The sequence below is a fragment of the Macrobrachium nipponense genome, chromosome 4 (genome assembly GCF_015104395.2).
Source record: "Macrobrachium nipponense isolate FS-2020 chromosome 4, ASM1510439v2, whole genome shotgun sequence".
Classification (NCBI taxonomy): Eukaryota; Metazoa; Arthropoda; class Malacostraca; order Decapoda; family Palaemonidae; genus Macrobrachium; species Macrobrachium nipponense.
The window spans coordinates 130,454,051-130,464,050 of NC_061100.1; positions in this window are offsets into that span (position 1 = coordinate 130,454,051).

Below are 10,000 nucleotides of genomic sequence, written 5' to 3' on the forward strand. Positions count from 1 at the left end.
TCGGATGTAATTAGTTTTCTACTCTCTCTCTCTCTCTCTCTCTCTCTCACTTCTGACGCATTGTTGAGAGTGCTCAGCTCATAAAGTCATAAAGTGAGGCAGCCGTGGTCGATACTCGACTGTTGTTGGTGTCAGTTGTAGAGGAGGGGCTATAGAGAGAGAGAGAGAGAGAGAGAGAGAGAGAAGAGAGAGAGAGAAGAAATCTTCATCCCACTTGGGTGAAAGCATTCATAAGAGTATGGGGCTTCCTTCGTTCATATTCCGCCTTGAGGAATCGTGGTGAGAAAATTCCGCAAGTGGGTGAAAAGATTCTACAAACGGGTGTGAAAAAACCTGAAATGGGAAAAAAATTACGGAAATGGGTAACAAAATTCCGTAAATGAGTGAAAAAATTGCACAAATGTGTGAGAAATTCTGTAAATGAGTGAAAAAATTCCGGCAAATGGGTGAGAAAATTCCGCAAATGTGTGAAAGAAATCCCAAAAATGAGTGAGAACATTCCGCAAACGGGTTGAAAAATTTCCGCAAATGCGTGAACAATATTCCGCGAATGGGTGGCAAAATTCAGCGAATAGGTGAGAACATGCTGCCAATGGGAAAGAGAATTCCGCGAATGAGTGATAAAACTCTGCACATAGGTGAAAAAATTCCACGAATGGGTGAAAAAGTTCTGCAAGTGGGTGAGAAATCTCTGCAAATGAGTGAGAACATTCCGCAAATGAGTGAGAACATTCCGCAAATGGCTGAGAACATTCCGCAAATGAGTGAGAACATTCCGCAAATGAGTGAGAACATTCCGCAAATAAGTGAGAACATTCCGCAAATGAGTGAAAAAACATTCCGCGAATGGGTGAGAACATTCCGCAAATGAGTGAGAACATTCCGCAAATGGGAGAGACAATTCTGCATATGGGTGAGAAAACTCCTCAAATGAATGAATGTTATTTTGTTATTTTGTTTCTGAAACGAGAACCTCAATGGCTTCAGGTTTGTAATAGATTTTCATTTAAATTCATCTTATTTTTTGCGAAGAATATTAACTGGACAGAAGAGCTGTATCAAAAAAGTACTACAAAGAATCTTAACATGAAATTCAATGTGAATTATTTGTCTTCATCTTTTTTTGCTTTTTTTTTTATTCAATAATTCTAATCTTTTGGAACTTTCATGATATTCCCATCTCGGTTTAAATTATAGTTTCAGTTCATGATTTATGATTTATGAATATTCATGTATAAATAATTGATAATAACCTTATGATGTCTATATTAAAGCTATGTTACCTTTTCAGCAGTCAGTATTAGAAATACTTCAAAGTGATTTTGTATATTTCTGAATAGGATTTTGTAAGTACTTTCCTACCTCTAAAGCAGGGGTTTTCAACCTGGGGTACGCGTACCCCAGGTGGTGTGCCAAAGGTCTGTCAGTGGGTATGCGCTCCCTACGGGTTATTAGGGTTCGGGGCCTGTCCGCCCACTTGCTGATAGGCAGGACACCTCTATGTAGTTCAGATGGTGGTAAGCTTGTAAGAGTGGATTGCCTTTCCTCACTACAAAATGAAATAGACAGATACTTTCCTGATGAGTCTAAATGAAAGATAATTAGAGACCCTTTCCATACAGATGTTGCTTTAGTTAATTAATGATGCTATTAAGGAAGAGTTTATTGAACTTATGAATGGTTCCAGTGATTGTGATCTATTTGAGAAAAAGTCTTCTGTCAAGTTCTGGTGTAGAATATCCAAATCATATCCACTTGTCGCAGAGGAGCCTCACCGTTCTCAGTTGCCTTTCCCATCAATGTAGTAGTATCTGTGTGAAACTGGATTTTCCAGATTATTTGTCATAAAATCAAAACTAAGGTCTCGAATGAATGTGGAAGCCGGCCTAGGCTAGCTGATGAAAAACAGTTTCAGCAATCTCATTAACTTGCTGCTGATGTAATAATAATAATAATAATAATAATAACGTATTTTGTTTTTGCGGCTCAGTACCATAACCTTGAGATTTTGCAGCATAGAAACAGGTACATAATTATAAACAAATCTTTCTTTATTTTTATGGAATTCTTTGTGTTTACAATAAAACTAGTCATGTCAGGGAGTTACGTACTTACTCCCCTTCGGGAAAGTACTTGCAAATATAGACAATGAAATTTTTTCTGACATTGTCTTGCTTTCTTTATAAGAAGTGGAGTTGGTATATTACTGACATTAAAAATACCCAAAAGAGTACGCGGTGAAAAAAAGTCTTTGGCCAGTTTTTGTGGCAAGTTCCCGGGTGGGTTTTGTATTATTGTGGATCAGTCAGATGAGGTTTGGGAATGTTTACGAAGTTATAACTTCAGGGTTGATTTAGAGGTCTTTCGTAGTGACATAAAGGAAAGTTGAGGTTCATCCACATTGATGAATTACTAGAAAATACATATGATTTTAAATTATCCTTGCTTCTTCACGATGAGATTTAAGAAAAAAATTGTTTTAGTTCCTATAAGTGTAGGTATGCATTTACACACTCGATGCAGGTAATAAAACATTTTTTTTTTTTAGTTCCTATAAGCGTACGTATACACTTGTATACACTCGATGCAGGTAATCAAAAAATTTTTGTTTTAGTTCCTATAAATGTAGGTATACACCTATACACTCGATGCAGGTAATAACATTTTTTTTTTTAGTTACTATAAGTGTAGGTATACACTTATACACTCGATGCAGCTAATAATTTTTTTTTAGTTCCTATAAGTGTAGGTATACACTTATACACTCGATGCAGGTATTAAAAAAATTTTTTTTAGTTACTATAAGTGTAGGTATACACTTATACACCCGATGCAGTTAATAATAAAAAAAAATTTAGTTCCTATAAGTGTAGGTATACACTTATACACTCGATGCAGGTAATAAAAAAAATTTGTTTAGTTCCTTTAAGTGTAGGTTACACTTATACACTCGATGCAGGTATTAAAAAAAAATTTTTTTTTTTTCCTATAACACTCGATGCAGGTATACAACTGGTGACCATAACGATAAGGATCTTGAGTTAACTTTTACTCACTGTGACATCAACTGAATCAAGTTCACTGTAAAAGAGTCTTCAGTCGTTACATAGAATTAAAACCGCAGCTTTGGTGTGGGTGTCACCCGCTGGATTTACAGGGAAGTCAACAGTAACTTTGAGGAAATTCAAAAATGAAAGTTCAGAATTATCCAAATGAGGATGACGGTGCAATCACATATTCTCTGAAGGATAGGATCTAATTTGATCCAAATTGACAAAAAAATACTCCACATTTACTGTGGTGTGAGTTTTAGCTTAGAATTCTTTTTTCAATTTTGATGATATATTTGGCAACATTGTAATAATTCAATAAACTTATTTTCCTTACCAGAATATTTGTATACTTTGTACAGATATAGACGCTTATCCCATCTGTGTTTAACATAAATATTTAGTTTGCAGTAATAGGTGATCCTCATGCATTCAGTCATAGCCTGAATCGCGCAAAAAAAAAAAAAAAAAAAAAAAAAAAAATACGGGTATTATCTGGATTTCTGATTTATATTTTTTATATGTGGTTACAATAAACGACTCTTATTCTCAATCTAAAAGATAGCATCCATCATTTAATCTTATCATCTTTGCTAGATCTCTCTCTCTCTCTGTTTTAGATAAAATTATCTTTTTACAATAATTCCGCTTACATATCTAAGTTCATAAGTCTGATAAAACAAGTCCATTTTTCTGCTCAATTTCAGTGAGAAGTCATCTCTCCTTCCGAGGATTCTTCTTGTAGACATTCCTAGATATCTTCGTCTGCCAACAACGAAAATGGAAACTGCTGTTGCGACGTATTATATAGCAATAGGGATGTAGGTTAATAAAGCGGATTCCAATAGAAAAATCGACAGGTTTTTGAAGTCTTTTAATCTCGTATTGCAAGTCCTTGCAGAAATAGCTTCATGTGCCGTCTATGGAAAGGATGAAACGTTTAAACGTTTCTCCCAAGCATAAATGAAGTTAACTGTTTTTAAAGAAACATTAACTCTGTAAAATAGCTATAATAGCTAAAACCCTCTGGAAAGATTGACACGATCATATTGTATACGATGAATGTCGACCTCACAATACCTCTTGAAATATAAGGGAAAGTAATTCTATTAATAATTTTATTACCATCCTGCCACACACGCCTCTCCTCACATTCCTAATCATCCGAGAATTTCTGTGTATGACGTCATACGGCTTAACGCATCCCCGAGACTGAAGGGCACGCAGGAATCCCGACGGGCAAACAGAGTTGCAATGGCGTCGTGGTTCAATTAACGAACAACTCTCCCACAACGAACCACTCCAGTCCATCGAGGCCATTTGAACTTAATTAGAATTATCAATGTAACTCCTCAGCACAGAGAGAGAGAGAGAGAGAGAGAGAGAGAGAGAGAGAGAGAGTATCCTTGCCCAGAGGGACTCTTCTCAGGATGCGAGATCACTGACGGTTGGGGTGGGTGGGGGGGTGGGTGGTGGGTGGAAGGGGGAGGTTTTGGGTGGGGGTGGGGGGGGAGGGGGGGGTTGTGCTGGAGATGGAGACCGAGAGTTGAACGTATATGAATTGCCTGAGGCGAAGCTGTTCAGTTTCAGGTTAAGTGGAAAAGCTAGAATGTCAACGCTTCCAGGTGGCTTTGATTAACTAATTCCAAAGTCAGTATGAGTATGAACGCGCACTAAACTTCAAAAGGCAGTGTGTCTGTGTATATATGTGATGTTCATGTCTTCACGTACTGGGTACCTGCAAGTAAATTCACAACCATGATAAATATGAATCTGATATGTTCGCTTGCTCGAAGAGTAAGCCTACAAACTATTTTGTTGTTGTTTTTGTTGTTGTTGTTGTTCTTGATTCTGTTGTTCTTATCGAAGGAGGTGTAGGAAAACCGTATGGAAGAGCCTAAAAAGGGTCTGGAAAAAGTATTTCGCGTTGAGTTAAAGATACAGGAATTTTAGGATTGGATATTTATGATTTATTTATTTGGATGAAAATGTAGAAAATAAATAAAGTGTATGTTAAACAGTACAGAACAATGATTTCTAATAAAATATAGCGTATTTATTTTAATTTTCGTTGGTGAAACAAGGTTCTGTATGCCCGTGGATTTTAGCACGCACACCGAGTAAGCTGGAGGTCAGATCACGCCATGTTATTAATAATTTTTTACTCATTACTCACTGCGGATACACGTTAAATCTGTTATCTTAATTGTTGGATTTTCGACAGCATTATGCTCGTCCTCCTGAAAGAGTTTAAAAGAAGGCTATTAAGACATAATCATTAGGAGGACACTGTGAATGAACAGTAAAACCTGCTCTCAGAGAAAACGAGCACACGATGTCTCCTCGGATGGACTAACAACTCTTTGAGACATCCTAATCCTTGTAACTCCTTCAGGTTACAGTGTTTAATGATGGAATATTATAGTATTTTTTTAAAATCAGCACAAAGTCAACGTCGCTTTTAGAACAAAGAAAATGAACACCTCTTGTTTTAGAGATAGTATATCGCAAGCCGTTTCAATTCTATCAAACTGATACTGACGGCTCTCTGTAACAAACAAATGAAAACCGTCTGGGAGAACACTACCCCGTATGGGGGTAGTGCCGTCAGTGCACCTGACGCGGTGCTCTGTAGGCACTGCTAGAGGCTCTTTGTGACGTCCCTTCAATCCCTAGCTTCAGCCCCTTTCATTACTTTTACTCTACCTCCTTTCAAATACTCTTTCTTTAATGTTACTTTCTACACACTTCTAACTATTGTTTCGTAGTGCAACTGCGAGTTTTTCCTCCTGTTACACCTTTGAAACGTTCTTTACTTTCAGTAACCTATTCAGGGCTGAATATTCTCATAGGTCCCAGCGCTTGGCCTTTGGCCAGAATTTACGATCCTTCCTTCCTTCCTACACTGACTTTTAACGTTTAATAAGCCAGGTCTTCTTGATAGTCCCAATGACCTCCTCCTCACATATAGGTTCTCGTACTTATCTTGGATGTCTTTCCCAGTGAATTGTTTTAATCCAGTGCTTGTCAAATGGAAAGAAAACTTAGCAAGAAACTGCCTCTCGCCGAATGGGATTAAAACCCTCACATTCCAAGAAAGAGTGACATTGCAGCCAATCCCCTAGGTTACGAATCCCACCAGTGAAGGGAGAAGCTCCTCGCGTATTTCCAATTCTGTTTCAATACTTGAATTGAAAATCGTTTCCACAACTTATAAGAGAATTGATAAGTGAGATGTCATAGTTTTTATTATTATTATTATTATTATTATTATTATTATTATTATTATTATTATTATTATTATTATTATTATTATCAATAATAAATTCTCATAGTATCATGAGTCATAAAATGGACAATCAATTCCACAGTTATGTACATGTCCATATATTTAAAGATGCATCTGTACAGACAGCTCTTGGGAATCTGCTGTATTCCCTTTTCAGTTCAGATTGAAAATGGGAATTGAACAGAATCTCGAACGCTATCTGTATAGATTTGTCTATAGATCTGTGTACATATGCATAACTGTGGATGTGTTTCTCTGTTGTTATTATTATTATTTGAAGGTAGGAGACCCTCTCTCAAACGTGTATTGTTAAAGAGATTGGCAGCATCAGTGGAATTTATTTTATAGATGGTCTTTTCAAATCTTCTTATTATTTTCTTCTCATCAGGGCTGATATTTATTCGCTAATAACCGGCCGATGTTCATATTCTGGATAGGGGAATGGATTCTGAAAATATTGATTTATTAATTAAATTTACATTTTCAGAAGCCATTTCCTTACCCAGAAAATGAACATCGGCCGGTTACTAGCAAAACATATTATTATTATTATTATTATTATTATTTTTTTTTTTTTTTGTTGCTCTATCACAGTCCTCCAATTCGACTGGGTGGTATTTATAGTGTTGGGTTCCGGGTTGCATCCTGCCTCCTTAGGAGTCCATCACTCTTCTTACTATGTGTGCCGTTTCTAGGACCACACTCTTCTGCATGAGTCCTGGAGCTACTTCAGCCTCTAGTTTTTCTAGATTCCTTTTCAGGGATCTTGGGATCGTGCCTAGTGCTCCTATGATTATGGGTACGATTTCCACTGGCATATCCCATATCCTTCTTATTTCTATTTTCAGATCTTGATACTTATCCAATTTTTCCCTCTCTTTCTCTTCAACTCTGGTGTCCCATGGTATTGCGACATCAATGAGTGATACTTTCTTCTTGACCTTGTCAATCAACGTCACGTCTGGTCTGTTTGCACGTATCACCCTATCCGTTCTGATACCATAGTCCCAGAGGATCTTTGCCTGATCGTTTTCTATCACTCCTTCAGGTTGGTGCTCGTACCACTTATTACTGCAAGGTAGCTGATGTATCTTGCACAGGCTCCAGTGGAGGGCTTTTTGCTACTGAATCATGCCTCTTTTTGTACTGGTTCTGTGCAAGTGCCGGGCATTCACTTGCTATGTGGTTTATGGTTTCACTTTTCGTATTGCACTTCCTACATATGGGAGAGATGTTATTTCCGTCTATCGTACTTTGAACATATCTGGTTCTTAGGGCCTGATCTTGTGCCGCGGTTATCATTCCTTCCGTTTCCTTCTTTAGCTCTCCCCTCTGTAGCCATTGCCAATTGTCATCGCTGGCTAGTTCTTTAGTCTGTCTCATGTATTGTCCATGCATTGGTTTGTTATGCCAGTCCTCTGTTCTTTCTGTCTTTCTCCTGTCTCTGTATATTTCTGGGTCTTCGTCTACTTTTATTAGTCCTTCTTCCCATGCACTCTTTAGCCACTCGTCTTCACTGGTTTTCAGATATTGCCCCAGTGCTCTGTTTTCGATGTTGACGCAGTCCTCTATACTTAGTAGTCTCTCCCTCCTTCCTTTCGTGTTATGTATAGTCTGTCCGTATTTGCTCTTGGGTGTAGTGCTTTGTGTATTGTCATATGTTTCCTGGTTTTCTGATCTATGCTGCGGAGTTCTGCCTTCGTCCATTCCACTATTCCTGCGCTGTATCTGATTACTTGGCACCTGCCCAGGTGTTTAATGGCTTTTATCAATATTTCCGGCGTTGAGGTTTTGACTTGAGTATTGCCTTGAGTCTCCCTGCATATATTCTTTCCTGATCGTGTCCTTCATCTCTTGGTGTTTTATATCTCCTCCTTCCATTATTCCCAGGTATTTGTATCCTGTCTCATCTATGTGTTTGATGTTGCTCCCATCTGGTAGCTTTATCCCTTCAGTTCTCGTTACTTTGCCTTTTTGTATGTTGACTAAGGCGCATTTTTCTATTCCAAACTCCATCCTGATGTCCTCAGATACAATCCTTACAGTCTGGATTAGGGTATCTATTTCCTTGATGCTCTTACCATACAGCTTGATGTCGTCCATGAACATTCAGAAGGTTGGATTCTCGTTGCCTCTTTTCTTGAGTTGGTACCCGGTATCCACTTCTGTAGTACTTTTGTCATGGGAATCATGGCTACTACGAAGAGTAGTGGGGACAGTGAGTCGCCCTGGAAGATCCCTCGTCCTGATATTAACCTCTGCTAGTCTTATTCCAGAGCTTGTAAGTATTGTATTCCAGTTTGCGCATTGTATTTTTGAGGAAGCTGATGGTGTTTTCTCTGCCCCATATATTTTCAGGCATTCTATTAGCCATGTGTGTGGTATCATGTCGAAGGCTTTCTTATAGTCTATCCATGCCATGCTTAGGTTGGTTTTCCTTCTCCTACTGTTCTTCATTACCATTTTGTCTATCAGGAGCTGGTCTTTTGTGCCCCTACACTTCCTTCTGCAGCCTTTCTGTTGGTGGGGGATGGTGTTTGTTTCCTCTAGGTAGTTGTATAGCCTTTCACTGATGATACCTGTTAGTAACTTCCACATTTTGGTAGGCAGGTGATAGGCCTGTAGTTACTGGCTATATTTCCCTTACTCTTGTCTTTTTGTACTAAGGATGTTCTTCCTGTGGTCATCCATTTGGGTGCTTGGTGATTTGAGATACAATGCTGGATTTGGAGTTGTTTCTGCTATTCGTGGGTGTAGGGCCTTGAAGTTTTGAGCCAGTATCCATGGACTTCATCGGGACCTGGGGCTTTCCAGTTTGGCATTTTCTTTAGTTTGGTGTCTGACTGTGTCTGTCGTGATGTCTGTGAATCTTTGTTTTATTCTCCCTGTTTCTTCTTCCTTGACTTCCTGGAGCCATGTTGCATGTTTGTTGTGTGATACGGATTGCTCCATATGTTTTCCCAGAGTCTCTTACTTGGTTCGGCTTCAGGAATTTCTGGGTGGTTGTCTTCCCTCTTAGTTGGCTGTATAGTCTTTTCTGGTTGGTTCCGAATAGTTTGTTCTGTTGGTATCCCTTATTCCTGTTCATGTATCGTTGGATCTTATGTGCTTTGGCCTTAAGTTTCTGTTTTACATCTTCTATTGTGTTGTTTAATCCCCTCTCTTGTACTTTGTATTTCTCGTTGAGTTCCTCCCTTGTTTTCTTGCTTCTTAGCCTTTTTTCTGCCATCTCTTTCAGTTTACTCAAGTCAGATCTCATCACCATGATTTGCTTTTCCAGTCGCCTTTTCCAAGGAGGTTGCTGTTTTGGTTTCTGTTGGGTTGGTTGTGCTGGTGGTGTTGGTGTTCGAATTCCCATCAGTTCTGCTACTAATCTTGCTCCTGCATATGTCAAGTTATTTGTTTCTGTGATACTGGTGGTCTGTATTATGCCCATTATTTCATTGACCTCACTTGTTTTCTCCCTTAATTTCTTGGTGTTGTAGGCTTTCATGGAGGGGATCTTTGTTCTCTCTGTATCTGGCTCCATCCATTGTCTAATCTTTTCTACCCATTCCGTCCTCTCTGTTACTTCGTCGGTGTTTCTTCGTGTGTCGTTGTTTGATACCTCATCCTCCCTGTCGTCTTCTGTGGCATCGTCTCTCAGTTCGTCTTCGTGTAA